Genomic DNA, 23,244 nt, shown 5'->3' on the forward strand with positions numbered 1-23,244 from the left:
TCCACATTTTTGGGTTCCCTTGTTGGAACCAAACTTTCTAAAATTCTGTCTGTTAGATTTAAACTCAATAATCTTCTTCATGTTACATCCAGTTTTATGAACAAAGGTGGGCTTATCATTAATATATTCCTTAATACCCTCGTCACTAGAAATGATGTTCCAATTTCTCCTAATTATGTCTTTCACTTTGCCAACATGCTGTCCATATCTCAAAACACATGATTTTGAGTGTTGTAAATTTGACTCGTGGTTGTGAGTGTTTTTCAAAATATGCAAATTGTTACCTTTACCCAATAGTGGCAAATATTTTTTACCCCATTCTTGTATTACATATCCAGTCACATCCTTGATTAGGTGGGCAGGATAACCTCTTTTCAAAAATAAACCACCTATATATTCAATTTCTTGCCTCATCTTAGTCTCAATAGAGGTCATTCTCGCAGCTCGGATGCACTGCCCTTTTAGTATATTACGTTTTAAACTGTAGGGGTGTGTGCTTCCGAAATCTAGGTATCCATTGCTGAATGTTTCTTTTCTATAAATCTGTGACTGAAAAGTAACACCATCATTAAATATGTAGACATCCAAATAATTAATACCTCTTGCGTTGCTTTGATGTGCAAATTTCAAGTATGTGGTAGTGTCATTAATATATTCTATAAAACTCTGTAGCTGTGTATCGTCCCCCTTCCACAAAATGAATAAATCGTCCAGGTATCGTACATAACATCCAATCCATTGCATCCAGTCCGAACTAAGAACAAATTCTTCTTCCCAGTCCAATAAGACCAGATTAGCATAAATGGGGGCACAAGAAGCCCCCATTGCTACCCCTGAGGTCTGTCGATAGTATTCGCCTTCGTAGTAGATGAAATTGTTGTCAAGTACAATTTCGATGAATTCAGTCAAAAGTTGAATTTTGTCCCAACAGTAGCCACTGTGTTTTAGTAAACAGTTGGTAAATCTCTCAATTCCCTCGTTTCTTGGTATACACGAAAAAAGGTCTTTGATGTCCACAGTGACGAAAACCATGTTGGCACTCCACAGCTCTTGATTGAAAATACCCAAAAATTCCCAAGAGTCTTTCATAATGTGGTTGATGTTGGCTGGGATGTGTTTAAGCCAATTATCTACCACTCTACCAAAGGGAAAGGTCTTGCTATGACTCCCCGAAATAATAGGTCTAAAAGGGGGGTTCTCTGTGTCTTTATGCACTTTGGGTATTCCAAAAATAGTAGCTAACTGCGGAAAATCAACTTTTAAAAATTTGTAAGTATCTTCATCTATTCTCCCATCCAGCAAAAATTCTTCGAGATATAAATCAATTCTGTGGTGGGCGATGTTCACTTGATTGAGAGATGATTCTTCATATTGTTCCACGTTGTTGAGAATTTCAAAAATTTTGTCTGTGTAACTGTTTTGATCATACAGAACTATCCCTCCACCCTTGTCGGCAGACATTATCCTGATGTTGTTATCACACAAACTGTCAATAGTCTTTTCTACCTCACTGTTGTTCCTACCTGAAATTCTATCTCCTTTAACTGTATTAAGAAGGGCATATACTTCTTTACTAACAACGTTTTCAAAGGATATTAGTGTATGATGCAGTGGTGGCGTAAAGGTACTTCTTTTTTTAAGAGAATTGTTGTTCCTGGAAATGGTGGTACTGTCACGAAAAAATACACCTAAATTAAGTTTCCTCAAGAACAACTTAATTTCAACAAGAGTGTCCACCAAATCAAACCGCTGGTTGGGAATGAATTTCATACCCTTAGAAAACAATGAAATATGTTCTCTAGTGATAGGTAAAGAGGTATAATTGAACAACTTAAAATCTCCTACTTCATTGACTATGTTGTTAGGTAATGTGTCTGTTGGCAAGGGGTCAGTACCACTACATACATTATTAACATCTACTAATAATTCCAATATTTCCTGCCTCTCTGTTTCATGTCTACTTCGTTCCATCTGTTGTATCTGTTGTACCCCCTCCCCCCTGTGAATAAAAAATCTTCACCTTCAGGTAAATTATTCTTGTAAACACTGTCCCTCCCTTGGTGAATGTAATTGCCACTATTCTTGTGAAAATCGTCCAAGTAAGTCGACAGCAGGATGGTACTTTGGATAGTTGTGTTTACCGGAAACATCCATATTCTAATACCCTATTTTATGCCTTCAGCTGTCATCCAAGGCATATTACATGTAACATTCCTAAATCTCAGTTTTTGAGGATTCGTAGAATTTGTTCTACTAATGAGGGGGTTCTTATCACAGACAAATGATCTTATTACTAGATTATGTGATCGAGGATATAGTAAATCTCATATTATTTAAACTAGTGGGTCAGTCCAAACTTTAAATAGGAATGAACTGTTGAAATATCAGCATAAGAGAGCAAAAACAACAATATCATCAGATTCATGCTAGTTATGGACGAAACAGCTTTGGGTTCATGAATCTGATTCAAAAACAGTGGGCTATCTTAAATGGCAGATGATCAACTAAGTAATCCTCTTGGTTCAAGATGTTGTTTCTCCTTTAGAAGAGGTAAGACATTAGTGGGATTTTTTAACCATTATAAGCATAAGACATAACCTATCAGCACATTTCAGGGTACATTAGAAGGTGGTATGCTGTTGGGTTACTTTCCATGTGGCCACTGTACTTTTTGTAGACATATGTTTAAAACGAAGGAATTTACTAGCAAAAATACCTCAAAAATATTTAATATTAATATATTTGCTATTTGCAGTACGGATTGGGTTATTTATTTAGCTACATGTACTTGCTCAGCCTTCTACATAGGTCAGACATCACAACCTATTAAATTACGTACTTCAGAACATTTTAGTAATACTAGAAAGAAATGCCTGGCTAATGCTTTATACTAACATACTATTAAAGACCCCACTGCACAGTTTAAGTTTGTAATTATTGATAAAGTCGGAGGTAATAGCAATTTAAAAGCTGGTTGGCATAACATTCTTAATAAAAAAAAAAGAACTTGGATTATCAAGTTGGGAGGTCTTTTCTCCCATGGACTGAATGAGTATCTTTAAGTATTCTTGAATTAATTAACAAGATGGGTGGACCCAACCTTTTTGATTGGATTATCCTTCTATATATGCAGTATATACATATTTTGTTAGAACACACTGAGGAAGGCTAAGGGCCGAAGCCGGTCTGTTTTTTTATATTGTAATTTTACACTAATATGGTTTGAAACTGATGATTTATTAAAAGATCTAGTGATTCTCTCAAAGAGTGCTGACCATTTTTTGGATTTGCAAACCTGCAGATCCTATAATACCTGAAGACTTGGAAGACAAAAATCCCATATTGTGTCCCTAGAAGTGGTTCCCCAAAGATTTGCTTTTAGATCGGAGTCAGCCTTAGCTAGAGTTTGTGCATGCTACCCTAACCGCTGGATCAAAAAAACAGGATGATCATTGAAACATTGGTTTTCCTCATAGAGAAGCAACAAGTTTCAAAGACAGCTTGGTTGCCAGATCCTCTGATAATGCTCATAGGTTCATAGGTTCATACTAGGCTATCTGCCCTAGGGCATTTATAAGCCTAGCCAGAGTGTGTTTGGCTTTCGCCACCCATTTTAAAATTAATTTTGCTATGCCCTTTTTGAGAGTTAGTATACTGTGCCTCTGTCTAACAGTGACACAGAAGTGATACCCGGGGTAAACCTACGATCCCCCATCCACTCATCAAGATTCCTCTTGAAGACAGTCAATGAGGGACTCTGCCTAACCTGGACTGGGATTTTATTCCAGAGTGAAGGGAGCCTCTGGGTTATGAATCTGTCCCTCCAGCATGTCCTATTTATTTCAGTGCTGAGGTTCAAGTCTCTCGAGCGTAGCTCGATGGGATTTGGATTTTCTGAGGTGTAGCATGTCCATTAATTCCGGGTTGGACATGGCTTTATACGTAAGGCACAGATCGCCTCTGAGCAGGCGGTATGCCACTGAGTAGAGCTGGAGTTTCTTTAACCGGGCAGCATATGGCATCTGTTTGAGCCCTTTGATCCTCTTGGTGAGGTACTTTTGGGGTCTTTCCAATTGCTGCAGGTGTCTGGTAAGGTACATCCCAAAAGGGGCATTGTACTTAATTATGGGCCTGATGAGGGATGAGTAAAGAGGCACGATGACCTCCCCTGATCTAGATGTGAATCCCTTCATGATTAGGTGGGCTATATAAAATGTTTTTCTAACCACTTTGGCCACGTGGTTGTCAAATGAGAGATTGCTATCAACTTGGGTCCCCAGGTCCCTAATTACTTCTTCCGTACATAATGGATTACCACCTATGTGGTAATTTGTGGGCACTTTGTTTTTGCCAAAGGGGATGACTATACACTTTTTGGCATTTAGCTTGAGGCCATGGCTATGGCACCAGTTGTCTGTTTCTATGAGGCCCTTTTGGAGGATGCTTGTGTCGGCTGGAGAGTCGATTATAGCGCCCAGTTTGCAGTCATCTGTGAACTTGGTCAGCCACAGTCCTTCCGTGTTTGCCTGTACCTCCGAGAAATATATACCAAACAGGAGAGGTCCCAGGACTGAGCCTTGTGGGATGCCACTTGTAACTGGTTTGGAGTCTGACAAGGCTCCAGCAATTCTAACCATGTGGGTTCTGTCCTTGAGCCAGTTTGCAACCCATCTAGTGACATAGGGGTTTATATTTAAGCTGGTGAGCTTATCTATAATGCCCGAGTGGGGTATTGTATCGAAGGCTTTTGCAAGGTCCAGGTAGGCTGTGTGGACCATCTTCCCCTCGTCAATGGCCTTGGTGACTGTTTCAAAGAAATTGACCAGGTTTAAGAGGCAGGATCTGCCCTTAACAAAGCCAAACTGGGTAGGATCCAGTGTCTGTAGGTCCCCAATATCTTTTTTTATGAGGTCCATAATGATCCTTTCCATAGCTTTACAGATCAAGCTAGTCAGGCTTATGGGGCGATAGTTTCCAGGATCCGTTGAGGCACCACCTTTGTGGAGAGGGACCAATGTTGCTGTACGCCACTCTTTAGGTACATATCCTGTGGTAAGGCTGAGATTGAACAGTAGTTTTATGTTTGGGTTTAGTTCTTCTTGGAGTTCATGTAGGATGCAGCCCGGGACACAGTCTGGTCCCATTGATGCTGTGTTTTTTGCTTTGGAGGGGGTGGCTCTTACCTGAGCATCTGAGATGTCAGGGGGGCAGCACTCTGCTGGGATAGATATTTGCTCTTTTGGTGGGGGAGGGGAGTTTGCGCTGAACCTGTCAGCTAGGATGTTGGCAATGTCTGTGGGTTCGGTGTACTTTTTGTCATTTTGGACTAATTCTGAGCATATCTGGGAATTCCCACCCAGGTTCCTAACATAACTAAAGAAAGCCTTGTGATTATCCTTAGTGTCCTGTGCAATTTTTCTCTCGAAGCTGGCCTTAGACGATTTTATGAGTGCCCGTAGTTTTTGCTAACACTGATCAGAGATGCCTTCCCTTTTGGGATTTTGCTATATCATGTAGTAGCTTCCTCCTTCTATTGTATAGTTTGTTTATGGCTGGGGTCCACCAGACAGGACGTCTGCCTTTGGAGGATTGGGTCTTGGTTTTATTTTGGATTGCATGATCCATGCATTCCTGAAGGTGTTCATAGAATTTGTTTATAAAGGATTCTGAGGTCTGGGCCGTATTTTCCACAGGCCCGCGGCTTTGAAGGATTCCACCTCGGTTTTGAGGAGTGTGAAATTTGCTTTAGAGAAGTTTTTCACTGTGGTTTTCTGGGCAGGGGGTGGGGTCGGGATGTGAATATCCAGTGAGATTAGTTTATGGTCTGATCTTACCAGTGAGGGATATACTTCTGGTCTGGAGCATAGAGTCCCCATGTTGGTGATGATCAGGTCCAGTATGTTTTCCCCTCTTGTGGGAGTGGTAACAAGTTGTTCCATAGTATTTGAGTTTATAAATTCTAGGAACCTTTGAGCTAGGGTGTTGGAGCTAGAGTAATGCTCCCAGTCTATGTTTGGGTAGTTGAAGTCGACCAATATAGTGGTGTTTGGAGAGACCTTCATATTTTCCAGTGTTCTCAGGAAGGCCGAGTGGGGTTCCTGGGTTTGGGAGGGTGGTCTGTAGCAGGATATAAACTGGAAGGCAGTTTTACCCACTGTTAGTTGCACATGGATAGTCTCTGATGCTTCGTGCTGTACCACCAACCTGGAGGTGTGGGTATCTTTGACGAATATTGATACTCCCCCTCCTTTTCTGGTTCGGTCCACGTTTTGGGGCTGAAAAGCATGGTTGAGGTATAACCTGATAGTGCTGGGGTGCTCTCAGGAGCCTTGAAACAGGTTTCTGTTACTGCACAGATATTGATGTTCTCCATGCTAAGGAGAGTTTCGAGTGCATGCATCTTGAGGTTTAGATTTCTGGTGTTGAGTAGCATTACTCTTAGTTTCTTATCCCTTGTGATACCTATGGAGGTGGGTTTGTCTTTTGAGCCTTGCCTAAAACAGGCACTATAGGGGTAGCAAGAGCCTTTGCCAATATCCAAAAGCCCAGGGGTGACAGGTGCAAGCCGTCCCTAGCGAAGCATCATGGCTTGTCGAACATGTCATCCCAGGCTGACAGGCATTGGATCCCCTTTGAATGACACCAATACTTAAGCCAATTGTTGAAATTGATCATCTTGTCTTCATATTGTGGCATCATTCTTGGTGAGGGTAAGATGCTACTCAAGGTCAGGGTCATACCGGCCTGGGCCACATGCTCAGAGAGCTCCTCTATGTCTCTTTTCATGTAGTCCAAGGAGGTACGTCTCAGGTCATTCACACCAGCATGGACAATGACTGAGTCATATTTGTACTTGCCTTGGAGTGACCTGAGTGCTTGTGTTATGTGGCAGATCCTAGCGCCCGACAGGCAGCTCACCGTGACCTTCTCCTTTTCAGCCTGGTGAGCAGGACGCCAGTGTGTCTGATGATAGAGTCACCTATTACAGGTGTATCAGTTGGGTTGTTTAGCCTTAAGGGCTGTGACTGTTCGGCACACTGACTTTGTGAGCTATGTGTTGCACGTGTTTTGTTTTGGGGTAGCGGTTGCTTGGGTGTCTGCTTTGGAGGTCTCTGCTGCTTAGGCAGATTTTTATTTAGAGCCTCCAGTATGTTTTTGTGTGTTTATGTGTTTGGTTTGCTGTCGTGGTAGGTCTCTGTGAGACTGGAATTGTAGTGAGTGTGGTTTCCTTCTCCTCCTGACAGGTTTCACCAGTACTGAGTTGAGAGAGCTTAGCCTCCAGTTTGGCTATATGGTTGCATCTCTCACATGTGTTGGAATTTGTTGGGAGGAGGAGAGGGTTGTCTGTGTACATGAGGCAGTTTAACATTGCCTCAAGATTCCCAGATTCACCAGCTGGACCGGAGAGGAGATTGACAGCTGACCTTTGGGCATGCTAGAATAGTATTGGGAATTTCTTTATAATTGAAAAAAAAGGGCCAATGGGGAACAAGGTACTCAAGGGGAGTTTGTGAGGGTGTAGTGCTTTTAATTTTTTAGTGCTGACTTATATAATTGCTTTAGTGAGCAAGTGCCAGGTAACTTAAATGCAATGTGTTACAGGTAACTTAAATGCAAAAATGACAAACAGTAACTTTCTTTCAAGTGAAACAAGGAAATAAGTACAGTAAGCAATGCAGATGTCACTAGGGATCCACAGAAGCGCTGAAAAGCCGCGCTTTAGGTGGAATTAGCGTTTCAGGGAAATAACAAGCAAACAAGCATACAAACAAAGCTAGATTCAGCAGGCCTGGATCTAGTCTATGCTACAGCAAACAAGGTGTACCGAGTCCAGTAAGAAACAGTTCAAATATGCAGGCACTATAAGCCTTTAACCAGAAATTCCCAGCTCAGAAGGGCAGAGTCCAGCCTCTCCTCCCACAAGAGTGCAGGACCACAAACCTTCTTAATGTAAAATAACTGGCCTGAAGCCCAAGTGCTTAAACCAAAATTAATACTCTTTTAGAATAACAGACACTGAGCCCTCAATCAGCAGTTCCCAACTTAGAAGGATGTAAGCTACCTGTCTTGCCACCACAGTGCAGGCCTCAAACCTTCCTAATGTAAAACAACTGGTCTGAGCCCAAGTGCTTAATCCAAAAGACTTAGAGTGATAGCTACACTTTAATCAAGTTACTACCAAGCAGTAATAAATACAACTGAATACTTTAAAGAATGCCCGGATTAGTGCTCAAGTTATACAAACAAAGCTAGATTCAGCAGGCCTGGATCTAGTCTATGCTACAGCAAACAAGGTGTACCAATTTAGTAAGAATCAGTACAAATATCCAGGCACTATAAGCCTTTAACCAGAAATTCCCAGCTCAGAAGGGCAGAGTCCAGCCTCTCCTCCCACAAGAGTGCAGACCACAAACCCTCTTAATGTAAAATAACTGGCCTGAAGCCCAAGTGCTTAAACCAAAATTAATACACTTTTAGAATAACAAACACTGAGCCCTCAATCAGCAGTTCCCAACTTAGAAGGATGTAAGCTACCTGTCCTGCCACTACAGTGCAGAGCACAAACCTTCTTAATGTAAAACAACTGGTCTGAAGCCCAAGTGCTTAAACTAAAAGGCTTAGAGTGAGTTACACCAAGCAGTAATAAATACAATTGAGTACTTTTAAGATGACGCAAAAGCAAAATAAAGTAGGAAGAAACACAAATACAGTAAAAGCAGATACATTTTTTTTTTTTTTTGAGTGAGCAAATGAGATGGGCCCAGGAGGAGTATCCAAGTGCAAATTTACAAGAGGGGTGGGCAGTTTCAAAGCCACCAAGATTAACACCAAGACAAAAACAGGGTGGGTGGGGACCTATTGAAAAAACAGTCAACTTCTAGGTAGATATTGCTCAATGCAACACAAACAAATTACTTTAAAAAGTGCAGATAAAAGTTACTTAGCTACACTTATGCTTCCAAGTTGATATCATGCAGGTTTTAACCGGCCAAAGCTCACAGTTTAAACAGAAGATAATTCTTGTGTTGTGTGTGTGGGTTTTGGATAGGGGATTTGTTTTGTTTGTTGGTATGATGTGTCGGGTGTATGCGATGTCGTGTTTGTGCACTGTCGATCTTCTGGCGTCGGTGAAGTGACTTGCGATCTTTTGCCGGTTAATCTGTTCGCTCTTTTAACATGTCGATCTACTAAGGTAGATCCACATATATATATATATATATATATATATATATATATATATATATACATACATATATATGTATATATATATATATATATATATATATGGGTCTGGGACTAATGAGCGAACAGCCATTTCACCAAATCTGAAAGGGCCTTGCATACTTACGTGAAAGTGCTTTTCACAGAAGAAGCACTTTCGCGTAAGTATGCCTGGAGGTAGAGGGAGTTGTGGGGGAGTGACTGTTGAGGAGATCGTACTACGGTGCAGTTAAGGGAATTTTTCCATTTTCCCCACTGTAGTGTGATCTCGGAGTGAGAATAATAAAGTAGGGGGGTGTGGGGGGCACAGACCCCCACATGGGTGGTGCAGGGGGGCTTGCCCCCCTGCATAAACGTTTTTTGATTGTTTTTTTAATGTTTTGTTTTTAACACACTTTAATGAAAGTGCTTTTTCGGTAAAAGCACTTTTGTTAAAGTGTGTTCGGGTAAGTTGGATTCAGACTGTTGAACTTTTGTTCAACAGTCCTAGATCCATATATATATATATATATATATATATATATATATATATATATACATATATATACATATACACACACACACGTATAGATGTCAGACACGATCGAGCAGACAATATGCTGACACCTATCTGGTCGACACCATGTGGTTGACACAGACAGATGGTCAGCAGGTGTGTAATATCAACAGAATACTCCCTTTCCCCAGGGATTGTGTGATCTCAGAATTAGCATATATAATTAGCAGGGGATGTGTAGGATGCAGGGAGGTTTGCCCCCTGCAAAAACACTTGCTGTTGGTTTAGTTCTCTCTGGTATAATTCCTGGACCATGGACAGAATGTGTCTATATTTATGAATTCAATGTTATGACATCAGTCTACTGTGCATCAAAGTAATGTCCATTTGATCGGGTGCCTGACACCCATACATATATATAATGTCTATATACATATATATGTGTGTGTTTGTGTTTGTGTGTGTTTATGTGTATGTCATGTGGGTCACTGTGACAATCTCTGTAATACAGAAGACAGTGGTATGGGTATCATTTTTGCAACTGCAATGTTTATAATATGGCAGGTGAGTTTTAATTGATACAAGAAGGCATTATAGTGAGAGATATATTTATATAATTAAGAGGATAAATTAAAAATGTATGTAATGAAGAGAAAATAGGTAATAAAGAAGCTGTATATAAATGAGAAAAAATATCATTGATTATTTTTTGATGATAAGTACCATGCTTGACTTATAATGATGAAATATTTCTGGCAGTTAGGTTTTTTGATATCTTAGGTAGAAGGGTTACAAATTTTTTGATTATGAAGGTTTAAAGTTATGATTTATCTGATTATGGTTTTCCTCTTCATTTTGGATTCCATTGTGGATTATTTTCATGTAAATATTATTATTATTATTTTTTATGTATTTTTAAATAAAATACTTAAAACTTCAATCTTTTTAAGTTTCATGGGATCCTTTATACCCACTTGAGGCACCATCAGCTGAAACAGATGAAATCACATTTTAATATCTTATCCAAAGGATGGCACCTCAGGTGTGCAGTACTTGCACTTCCCATAATGCTGTACTTCAGCATTAGTACTGCAGGATGATTAATTTACCATGGACATACAGTATGGTGATGAACTAGGAAAACACTTTTTATTGGAGATACACATACTTTAATGACAGTGAAGAAGCTAAGCTAGCAGGTGGACAATGTCAGTTTCATGGATGGCAGAAAGGAATTTATTGGCATCATAAGTCTCAACAGGAATCTGAAGATCATTTTAAAGAAATTCTAGAACAACAAAGCTAAATATGGCAGCTACATGTTTTAAGGCAAGGACACTGCTGTAGGCTATAGCAATGTAGACTACCCCAGCTCACCCCCACCAGACAATGAGAGTACTGGTGGATTTTTAAGATGCCTCTATCAAACTATGCCAGGAGACTAGTGAATCTTTCTCTGTTCATGATAAAAGAATTCAAGCATTGGAAACCACAGCTTCTTATTATGGAACTAGACATGCAAAATGAGCACATGATCAAAACACATGCACCACCTACTACTGGAAGTTTTTAACAACGAAAGTTGTGGCTGCAGATAGGAGAAGATATTTGGATGACTGCTGGATGGTATGGAAGTCTGATGTAGAATGTCTTAAGGAATTTGTTCAGTACTTGAATGAAAATAGATGGGGTATTCAGCTTACTGTCCATTATGACACTGAATGCATCTCATTTCTGGATGTCCAAGTAAGTCGACAGCAGGATGGTACTTTGGATAGTTGTGTTTACCGGAAACATCCATATTCTAATACCCTATTTTATGCCTTCAGCTGTCATCCAAGGCATATTACATGTAACATTCCTAAATCTCAGTTTTTGAGGATTCGTAGAATTTGTTCTACTAATGAGGGGGTTCTTATCACAGACAAATGATCTTATTACTAGATTATGTGATCGAGGATATAGTAAATCTCATATTATTTAAACTAGTGGGTCAGTCCAAACTTTAAATAGGAATGAACTGTTGAAATATCAGCATAAGAGAGCAAAAACAACAATATCATCAGATTCATGCTAGTTATGGATGAAACAGCTTTGGGTTCATGAATCTGATTAAAAAACACTGGGCTATCTTAAATGGCAGATGATCAACTAAGTAATCCTCTTGGTTCAAGATGTTGTTTCTCCTTTAGAAGAGGTAAGACATTAGTGGGATTTTTTAACCATTATAAGCATAAGACATAACATATCAGCACATTTCAGGGTACATTAGAAGGTGGTATGCTGTTGGGTTACTTTCCATGTGGCCACTGTACTTTTTGTAGACATATGTTTAAAATGAAGGAATTTACTAGCAAAAATACCTCAAAAATATTTAATATTAATATATTTGCTATTTGCAGTACGGATTGGGTTATTTATTTAGCTACATGTACTTGCTCAGCCTTCTACATAGGTCAGACATCACAACCTATTAAATTACGTACTTCAGAACATTTTAGTAATACTAGAAAGAAATGCCTGGCTAATGCTTTATACTAACATACTATTAAAGACCCCACTGGACAGTTTAAGTTTGTAATTATTGATAAAGTCGGAGGTAATAGCAATTTAAAAGCTGGTTGGCATAACATTCTTAATAAAAAAGAAAGAACTTGGATTATCAAGTTGGGAGGTCTTTTCTCCCATGGACTGAATGAGTATCTTTAAGTATTCTTGAATTAATTAACAAGATGGGTGGACCCAACCTTTTTGATTGGATTATCCTTCTATATATGCAGTATATACATATTTTGTTAGAACACACTGAGGAAGGCTAAGGGCCGAAGCTGGGCTGTTTTTTTATATTGTAATTTTACACTAATATGGTTTGAAACTGATGATTTATTAAAATATCTAGTGATTCTCTCAAAGAGTGCTGACCATTTTTTGGATTTGCAAACCTGCAGATCCTATAATACCTGAAGACTTGGAAGACAAAGATCCCATATTGTGTCCCTAGAAGTGGTTCCCCAAAGATTTGCTTTTAGATCTGAGTCAGCCTTAGCTAGAGTTTGTGCATGCTACCCTAACCGCTGGATCAAAAAAACAGGATGATCATTGAAACATTGGTTTTCCTCATAGAGAAGCAACAAGTTTCAAAGACAGCTTGGTTGCCAGATCCTCTGATAATGCTCATAGGTTCATAGGTTCATACTAGGCTATCTGCCCTAGGGCATTTATAAGCCTAGCCAGAGTGTGTTTGGCTTTCGCCACCCATTTTAAAATTAATTTTGCTATGCCCTTTTTCGAGGTTAGTATACTGTGCCTCTGTCTAACAGTGACACAGAAGTGATACCCGGGGTAAACCTACGATCCCCCATCCACTCATCAAGATTCCTCTTGAAGAGAGTCAATGAGGGACTCTGCCTAACCTGGACTGGGATTTTATTCCAGAGTGAAGGGAGCCTCTGGGTTATGAATCTGTCCCTCCAGCATGTCCTATTTATTTCAGTGCTGAGGTTCAAGTCTCGAGCGCGTAGCTCGATGGGATTTGGATTTTCTGAGGTGCAGCATGTCCATTAATTCCGGGTTGGACATGGCTTTATACGTAAGGCACAGATCGCCTCTGAGCAGGCGGTATGCCACTGAGTAGAGCTGGAGTTTCTTTAACCGGGCAGCATATGGCATCTGTTTGAGCCCTTTGATCCTCTTGGTGAGGTACTTTTGGGGTCTTTCCAATTGCTGCAGGTGTCTGGTAAGGTACATCCCAAAAGGGGCATTGTACTTAATTATGGGCCTGATGAGGGATGAGTAAAGAGGCACGATGACCTCCCCTGATCTAGATGTGAATCCCTTCATGATTAGGTGGGCTATATAAAATGTTTTTCTAACCACTTTGGCCACGTGGTTGTCAAATGAGAGATTGCTATCAACTTGGGTCCCCAGGTCCCTAATTACTTCTTCCATACTTAATGGATTACCACCTATGTGGTAATTTATGGGCACTTTGTTTTTGCCAAAGGGGATGACTATACACTTTTTGGCATTTAGCTTGAGGCCATGGCTATGGCACCAGTTGTCTGTTTCTATGAGGCCCTTTTGGAGGATGCTTGTGTCGGCTGGAGAGTCGATTATAGCGCCCAGTTTGCAGTCATCTGTGAACTTGGTCAGCCACAGTCCTTCCGTGTTTGCCTGTACCTCCGAGAAATATATACCAAACAGGAGAGGTCCCAGGACTGAGCCTTGTGGGATGCCACTTGTAACTGGTTTGGAGTCTGACAAGGCTCCAGCAATTCTAACCATGTGGGTTCTGTCCTTGAGCCAGTTTGCAACCCATCTAGTGACATAGGGGTTTATATTTAAGCTGGTGAGCTTATCTATAATGCCCGAGTGGGGTATTGTATCGAAGGCTTTTGCAAGGTCCAGGTAGGCTGTGTGGACCATCTTCCCCTCGTCAATGGCCTTGGTGACTGTTTCAAAGAAATTGACCAGGTTTAAGAGGCAGGATCTGCCCTTAACAAAGCCAAACTGGGTAGGATCCAGTGTCTGTAGGTCCCCAATATCTTTTTTTATGAGGTCCATAATGATCCTTTCCATAGCTTTACAGATCAAGCTAGTCAGGCTTATGGGGCGATAGTTTCCAGGATCCGTTGAGGCACCACCTTTGTGGAGAGGGACCAATGTTGCTGTACGCCACTCTTTAGGTACATATCCTGTGGTAAGGCTGATATTGAACAGTAGTTTTATGTTTGGGTTTAGTTCTTCTTGGAGTTCATGTAGGATGCAGCCCGGGACACAGTCTGGTCCCATTGATGCTGTGTTTTTTGCTTTGGAGGGTGGCTCTTACCTGAGCATCTGAGATGTCAGGGGGGCAGCACTCTGCTGGGATAGATATTTGCCCTTTTGGTGGGGGAGGGGAGTTTGCGCTGAACCTGTCAGCTAGGATGTTGGCAATGTCTGTGGGTTCGGTGTACTTTTTGTCATTTTGGACTAATTCTGAGCATATCTGGGAATTCCCACCCAGGTTCCTAACATAACTAAAGAAAGCCTTGTGATTATCCTTAGTGTCCTGTGCAATTTTTCTCTCGAAGCTGGCCTTAGACGATTTTATGAGTGCCCGTAGTTTTTTGCTAACACTGATCAGAGATGCCTTCCCTTTTTGGGATTTTGCTATATCATGTAGTAGCTTCCTCCTTCTATTGTATAGTTTGTTTATGGCTGGGGTCCACCAGACAGGACGTCTGCCTTTGGAGGATTGGGTCTTGGTTTTATTTTGGATTGCATGATCCATGCATTCCTGAAGGTGTTCATAGAATTTGTTTATAAAGGATTCTGAGGTCTGGGCCGTATTTTCCACAGGCCCGGCGGCTTTGAAGGATTCCACCTCGGTTTTGAGGAGTGTGAAATTTGCTTTAGAGAAGTTTTTCACTGTGGTTTTCTGGGCAGGGGGTGGGGTCGGGATGTGAATATCCAGTGAGATTAGTTTATGGTCTGATCTTACCAGTGAGGGATATACTTCTGGTCTGGAGCATAGAGTCCCCATGTTGGTGATGATCAGGTCCAGTATGTTTTCCCCTCTTGTGGGAGTGGTAACAAGTTGTTCCATAGTATTTGAGTTTATAAATTCTAGGAACCTTTGAGCTAGGGTGTTGGAGCTAGAGTAATGCTCCCAGTCTATGTTTGGGTAGTTGAAGTCGCCCAATATAGTGGTGTTTGGAGAGACCTTCATATTTTCCAGTGTTCTCAGGAAGGCCGAGTGGGGTTCCTGGGTTTGGGAGGGTGGTCTGTAGCAGGATATAAACTGGAAGGCAGTTTTACCCACTGTTAGTTGCACATGGATAGTCTCTGATGCTTCGTGCTGTACCACCAACCTGGAGGTGTGGGTATCTTTGACGAATATTGATACTCCCCCTCCTTTTCTGGTTCGGTCCACGTTTTGGGGCTGAAAAGCATGGTTGAGGTATAACCTGATAGTGCTGGGGTGCTCTCAGGAGCCTTGAAACAGGTTTCTGTTACTGCACAGATATTGATGTTCTCCATGCTAAGGAGAGTTTCGAGTGCATGCATCTTGAGGTTTAGATTTCTGGTGTTGAGTAGCATTACTCTTAGTTTCTTATCCCTTGTGATACCTATGGAGGTGGGTTTGTCTTTTGAGCCTTGCCTAAAACAGGCACTATAGGGGTAGCAAGAGCCTTTGCCAATATCCAAAAGCCCAGGGGTGACAGGTGCAAGCCGTCCCTAGCGAAGCATCATGGCTTGTCGAACATGTCATCCCAGGCTGACAGGCATTGGATCCCCTTTGAATGACACCAATACTTAAGCCAATTGTTGAAATTGATCATCTTGTCTTCATATTGTGGCATCATTCTTGGTGAGGGTAAGATGCTACTCAAGGTCAGGGTCATACCGGCCTGGGCCACATGCTCAGAGAGCTCCTCTATGTCTCTTTTCATGTAGTCCAAGGAGGTACGTCTCAGGTCATTCACACCAGCATGGACAATGACTGAGTCATATTTGTACTTGCCTTGGAGTGACCTGAGTGCTTGTGTTATGTGGCGGATCCTAGCGCCCGACAGGCAGCTCACCGTGACCTTCTCCTTTTTCAGCCTGGTGAGCAGGACGTCAGTGTGTCTGATGATAGAGTCACCTATTACAAGTGTATCAGTTGTGTTGTTTAGCCTTAAGGGCTGTGACTGTTCGGCACACTGGCTTTGTGAGCTATGTGTTGCACGTGTTTTGTTTTGGGGTAGCGGTTGCTTGGGTGTCTGCTTTGGAGGTCTCTGCTGCTTAGGCAGATTTTTATTTAGAGCCTCCGAGTATGTTTTTGTGTGTTTATGTGTTTGGTTTGCTGTCGTGGTAGGTCTCTGTGAGACTGGAATTGTAGTGAGTGTGGTTTCCTTCTCCTCCTGACAGGTTTCACCAGTACTGAGTTGAGAGAGCTTAGCCTCCAGTTTGGCTATATGGTTGCATCTCTCACATGTGTTGGAATTTGTTGGGAGGAGGAGAGGGTTGTCTGTGTACATGAGGCAGTTTAACATTGCCTCAAGATTCCCAGATTCACCAGCTGGACCGGAGAGGAGATTGACAGCTGACCTTTGGGCATGCTAGAATAGTATTGGGAATTTCTTTATAATTGAAAAAAAAAAGGGCCAATGGGGAACAAGGTACTCAAGGGGAGTTTGTGAGGGTGTAGTGCTTTTAATTTTTTAGTGCTGACTTATATAATTGCTTTAGTGAGCAAGTGCCAGGTAACTTAAATGCAATGTGTTACAGGTAACTTAAATGCAAAAATGACAAACAGTAACTTTCTTTCAAGTGAAACAAGGAAATAAGTACAGTAAGCAATGCAGATGTCACTAGGGATCCACAGAAGCGCTGAAAAGCCACGTTTTAGGTGGAATTAGCGTTTCAGGGAAATAACAAGCAAACAAGCATACAAACAAAGCTAGATTCAGCAGGCCTGGATCTAGTCTATGCTACAGCAAACAAGGTGTACCGAGTCCAGTAAGAAACAGTTCAAATATGCAGGCACTATAAGCCTTTAACCAGAAATTCCCAGCTCAGAAGGGCAGAGTCCAGCCTCTCCTCCCACAAGAGTGCAGGACCACAAACCTTCTTAATGTAAAATAACTGGCCTGAAGCCCAAGTGCTTAAACCAAAATTAATACTCTTTTAGAATAACAGACACTGAGCCCTCAATCAGCAGTTCCCAACTTAGAAGGATGTAAGCTACCTGTCTTGCCACCACAGTGCAGGCCTCAAACCTTCCTAATGTAAAACAACTGGTCTGAGCCCAAGTGCTTAATCCAAAAGACTTAGAGTGATAGCTACACTTTAATCAAGTTACTACCAAGCAGTAATAAATACAACTGAATACTTTAAAGAATGCCCGGATTAGTGCTCAAGTTATACAAACAAAGCTAGATTCAGCAGGCCTGGATCTAGTCTATGCTACAGCAAACAAGGTGTACCAATTTAGTAAGAATCAGTACAAATATCCAGGCACTATAAGCCTTTAACCAGAAATTCCCAGCTCAGAAGGGCAGAGTCCAGCCTCTCCTCCCACAAGAGTGCAGACCACAAACCCTCTTAATGTAAAATAACTGGCCTGAAGCCCAAGTGCTTAAACCAAAATTAATACACTTTTAGAATAACAAACACTGAGCCCTCAATCAGCAGTTCCCAACTTAGAAGGATGTAAGCTACCTGTCCTGCCACTACAGTGCAGAGCACAAACCTTCTTAATGTAAAACAACTGGTCTGAAGCCCAAGTGCTTAAACTAAAAGGCTTAGAGTGAGTTACACCAAGCAGTAATAAATACAATTGAGTACTTTTAAGATGACGCAAAAGCAAAATAAAGTAGGAAGAAACACAAATACAGTAAAAGCAGATACATTTTTTTTTTTTTTTTGAGTGAGCAAATGAGATGGGCCCAGGAGGAGTATCCAAGTGCAAATTTACAAGAGGGGTGGGCAGTTTCAAAGCCACCAAGATTAACACCAAGACAAAAACAGGGTGGGTGGGGACCTATTGAAAAAACAGTCAACTTCTAGGTAGATATTGCTCAATGCAACACAAACAAATTACTTTAAAAAGTGCAGATAAAAGTTACTTAGCTACACTTATGCTTCCAAGTTGATATCATGCAGGTTTTAACCGGCCAAAGCTCACAGTTTAAACAGAAGATAATTCACTGTACCACTTAATTGTTTATCATAATGAATTCTCTTGAAAAGTGAAAACTCTTACAAATGTTAAAAAAAACTGTAGAGAGCAGTATCTATTTATAATCTTTGCACCCTGTGAATAATGCCGAAAGAAAGAGTTAAGCAATTCTCACACCCAGATGCTGCATATGAAGGGGATAAGGCAGGGCCATAGATAGGTCAATAGGCAGTCTGGGCAGTCCTCAAACTAGCACCCCCACAACCCACAATTTCTTTTTTAATTTTTTGCAAATCTTTTTGTAGTTCACAGCTTTATTCCAACATACAATTATTTACATATAACTGCACACCATTGTCACATTCTTCATATATGGTGTGACCTTTAACTTTCTTATACATACTGCATAATCTTATATTTACAATGTTATAGCAAATTTGTAAAGCTTTGTGTACTATTAACTCTTTCATGCTTTTCTCATTTTATTTATCTCTTTGGCCTACAGAATTAAATTACTACATTCTTTGGTTAAAATTAATACATGCTCAACTGCCAATTTTTAAGACTAAATTATATATATAGTAAAACAAACAATGTATAATGCTATGTACATTTAAAAAAAGAAAGAAGAACTGTCCTCAGTCAACTCTAGACCCACAAAATGTCTAATGTTTGCTGTTTCTGCTCTTTAGGGAAACAGCAAAGAGTTCTTTATCTGAATTCAGTTTTGCTTTTACTTTGTCCAGCTATATGAGCTTACTTGTTAATATGCTTCTCCCATAAATTCCATTTGCTATGTGTCACCCTATACTTGCCCTAAATTTTAAATTTCCCTTATTGTTTACATCATTTCTGTTACCTCTATCATTTTGGATGTTCACTTAATTTTTAGAGCTTTGCAAGTTGACGACAAAAAAAAAAAAAAAGAAGAAGAAGAAGAAAGTGAAAGAAGAAGAAGAAAAAGCCCTTATCAGTTGAGGACATTAAAAAAACTTGTATCTGTAGAATTGTTGCTAAGATTTTCTATTAGCTCCTTGGTGCAATAACAGCTATAGCATTAGTCTGGGCAGTTTCGATGAATGGTTGTACTGCATTTTTATGAGGTGCTTACTGCGGTACCTAACAGTTTGCACCCAGGCAGCTGCCCCTTGTTCATCACCCTGGCTATGGTACTGATCCGAAGCTCTGAGTTTACTTCAAAATGATCAAGAAATGGATGTGTCTGCTTTGTACCTATTTTTTCCAACATAAATAGCACAAGATATGACATGTAAATAATTGGTAAACTACTTGTTGTGACAAAGAAGGCAATCAGAAATACCATGTCATTCTCAGGGGGAGAATGTATTTTCCAAGGTATGGAAAAACAGACCCTCCCAAAACACACACACACACACACACACACACACACACACACACACACACACACACACACACACAATAATACCAGTGCAATTCTTTCCTGTGTAAGGAAGCTGCGTTCGTTAACTTTGGTTTCTTCTTCACACATATAGGGCTTTAACCAGCTATCTTTACTGGCCATTACAACAGGCTTGAAGTGCTACTCCCAGGTCTGTACGAGTGATGCTGCATTAGAATGAGAATATTTAGGCAGACTGAGATGTTATCCATTCGGAGTGAAGAGGAGACCGGTAATAGCTTCTCATGTTGTGAGATGATAGGGCTATAATACAGACTAACATTCGGAAGATGAAATGATGCATCAAAGAAAGGAATACTATATGGGATGGCTGCTCCCTGCAGTTTGTTAATGGCGGGGGTTAATGTGCACTGTCTTCCTGGCTGGAGCTGACCTTCTACTAGTGTGCTCCAGGGAAAATTAGGTCAACCCTCTTATGGGCAGCTGTTACACAAAGAATGGAATGCAAACACATTACTTTATTTGTTGATTATGAGTAATGTTAGTGAGCCCTTTTCAGCCATGACTGAGACCAGAGGCAAAAAAAAAAAAAAAAAATTCTTAGGATGCTTTATTCATCTTTGTAAGTGGGAATGTTAGTTTCTTGCATTTATACAGTGCCCAGACACACAGATTTACATTTATTATTGGACTTTTATATTTATTATGTTTTAGAAGTGTTTCAGCTGGGGCGTACAAGACCTGATAAGTACTTTATCAAGTTTATGATTAGAAGACATTCCAAGTTTGACTGCTGACAAGAACAAAACAGAACAAGTGGGTGATGAATGTTGCAGTTTATAGTTTTGCTTAAGTGGCTATTCATATAAGCCATAATGCAAAGAGACAATAATACATAAATATCTGACAAGCAGCTACAGTTGGAAAAAAAAAGACTGATATAATGTCTTCATCGGAATCTGTCTTCATCAATATAGTGATGTGTCTCCCCATGTGTCACACAGGAGACCAGGGTTTGATTCCCTGATGTTGAGTAGCTGTCCCTTTCTCTGGCAGATGCTGGAGAGGGTTAAGATTAAGAGCTGTTAATGACCTAGTTTCTGTGGTCCAGGGTTTCATTCACTCAGCCTTCATTTGCCTACTGTGTGAGCTTGAACAAGTCACTCAACTAGACAGTGTTTGGGGGCATCTGGGAATTTGAGCCAGGCTCCTCCCTGGCCTGTAAGCCTAGTAACTACCTATTGCTCAAACAATTTGACCTAATATAATATGAAACACTGTGAAAGACAGGAAAAAATAAGTTAACATCTTATCATAACTGGCAGTTTATGGTAGTTAGTTACATTATGAAAATGTTTTAGTAGTGAAAAAAGAAACAAAAATTATATTCACGTTAAAAGGCCAATATTAAGAAATCAAAAACAACAGCATTTCAGATTCTGGATAGACATGCGTTATCGCACTTGCCAAATGTAATATTTCCAGAGCACACCAGGCATAAATGTGTAACGGAAAAGTACAGTTCAACAAAAACTAGCAACCTGAAGGTATGAAAAAACAGGGTGGGAGAGTTAGACAGGGAGGAGAAATGGAAAGATAGCACTGCATACCAGGAAAAGCAGGCTAAGGTTAAAGATGAATGGAAAATAAGGAGAGCTACAGATGAACGAAATGAGAGACGGGTCCTTGCAGGATAAACTTGACTAATTCCTGACTGAGTACTATAGTGAGGTGAATATAGTACAGCGACTTTTAACTTGTAAATGCCAGCAATGATTATTATCAAACTGTACTGGCCTGTACTTATGAAAGATTCATAATGCAATAAGTCAGATCCTGGAAATATTTTAGTCTGATAGACTCCCATGCGTGAATTCTACTGTGACTTGAATATACCGAAAAAAAATAAGTACCAAAGCATATTGCTTGCTTAACACTGTGAGCATCATGGCCCCTAGTATTTGTGTAGGAATCACTGAATAGGATGAATGTGAAAGGCGATCTTGTCTAGTTACACTGGTAAATCTGCTTTCTATACTGTGTGCTATGTTGTGGTTTCATTGTGGTGCTAACCTGCATAGAGAAGGTACTGCAAACTTAACCACAATCCCGAAATTGATAAAAAGTATAGCAAAAAATGAATGCAACTAAAACAAGTATGTTAGGCTGGGTGTTACAGACTCTGCTTTTAAATGTGACATTGGCCTGTTCAACACATTTGCCATTTCTGTACTGTCACTGGAATTGGAATTATTTTTTTAAAGAAGGGGTGCATTGTGAAGGGGGGGGTTGTTCCTACTGAAAGACATATTTACTAAGCTTGTTTTAATTGTTTCATTTTAATATTTTTATGTGTTTAATGGATGTGAGTGTTATTTTAATGATGTTTGGGATTTCCTTGTTATTATATACTCTTCTGACAACATGAACCTAAGGAGAATTTAATTGGGTTCTATCAACCACAGTGCTCCTCAGACAGCTAATTTACATCTTCCCTTGTTTGCTCAGACAATTTAATAGCCACGGTACTCATTCTTACAGAATTTACACAACATGTGGTATAGTATGATAAATCAGTTTTGCATCTGGAATTATACCATATCACAACCAATGCTGTTCAGCAGCTGAAGACAGGTAACCCTTGTGCCAGAGGTTCAGTGGCTGAACTCAAGTAATACTTTGCAGTAATGTGTGCACTGACACAATGATAGTGTAACCAGTGACCAGAGAAGGAAGAAATGTAGACATAATGTTAACATGCCTGTAACATAATGATTGAATCAGAAGAGTTTCAGGTATGCAGCTGGAAAACGGCCTTCCTGAAGTATACAGAGATTTGGGAGAGAGAGAGAGAGAGAGAGATGCAGGCTATCATCGACCCCTGATAGCCTGTTAAGCCTTGTGAAGCAATGTTATAAAGCAGCTTATTAATTAATGTAAAGGTAGTTACTTATATTGTCATTTTAGTTTCTTAATTGGGTTAAAGGAGCTCATGTCTGTGTATGGCTTGGCATTCCTGTGGAGTGCTGCAGAGTTCGTAGCCATCTGCAGTGCATCCAGGCCTTCTCAGACTCGTTCATGCAATGTGTTACTGAGCGTTCACAACTGACAAAAATCTGGAATATGCCAATGTGCTTTGTATGATTCATAGACATGCATATAAATTAGTCTAATCTGCTTACTAAATGTGTAAATCTACCTGAAGTTACACTGCAAGGCTGAGCTGCGCCATATTGATGCATGAATAACTGAGATAGGTGGCAAAATATCTAGGATACCTCAGACATCAAAACATAAGGAAAACTTTATAAAATAAGTAATAGTCATTAACAGAGCAATTAAGAGTTCCTGTCATATTGTTTTCAGGGTACTTTGCAATGAATTTTGAATGGTATTGTGCTTTCTCATTCAATGATTGTTTGTGTACTGGGAACTATTCGCAGCATGTTTGACGTGTGCTTCTTTACATTGGAAATGTAATACCTGAACAGGTTATCA

The sequence above is a fragment of the Protopterus annectens genome, chromosome 14.part0, assembly GCF_019279795.1.
Source record: "Protopterus annectens isolate FY-2018-M chromosome 14.part0, PAN1.0, whole genome shotgun sequence".
In the NCBI taxonomy this organism is placed as follows: domain Eukaryota; kingdom Metazoa; phylum Chordata; order Ceratodontiformes; family Protopteridae; genus Protopterus; species Protopterus annectens.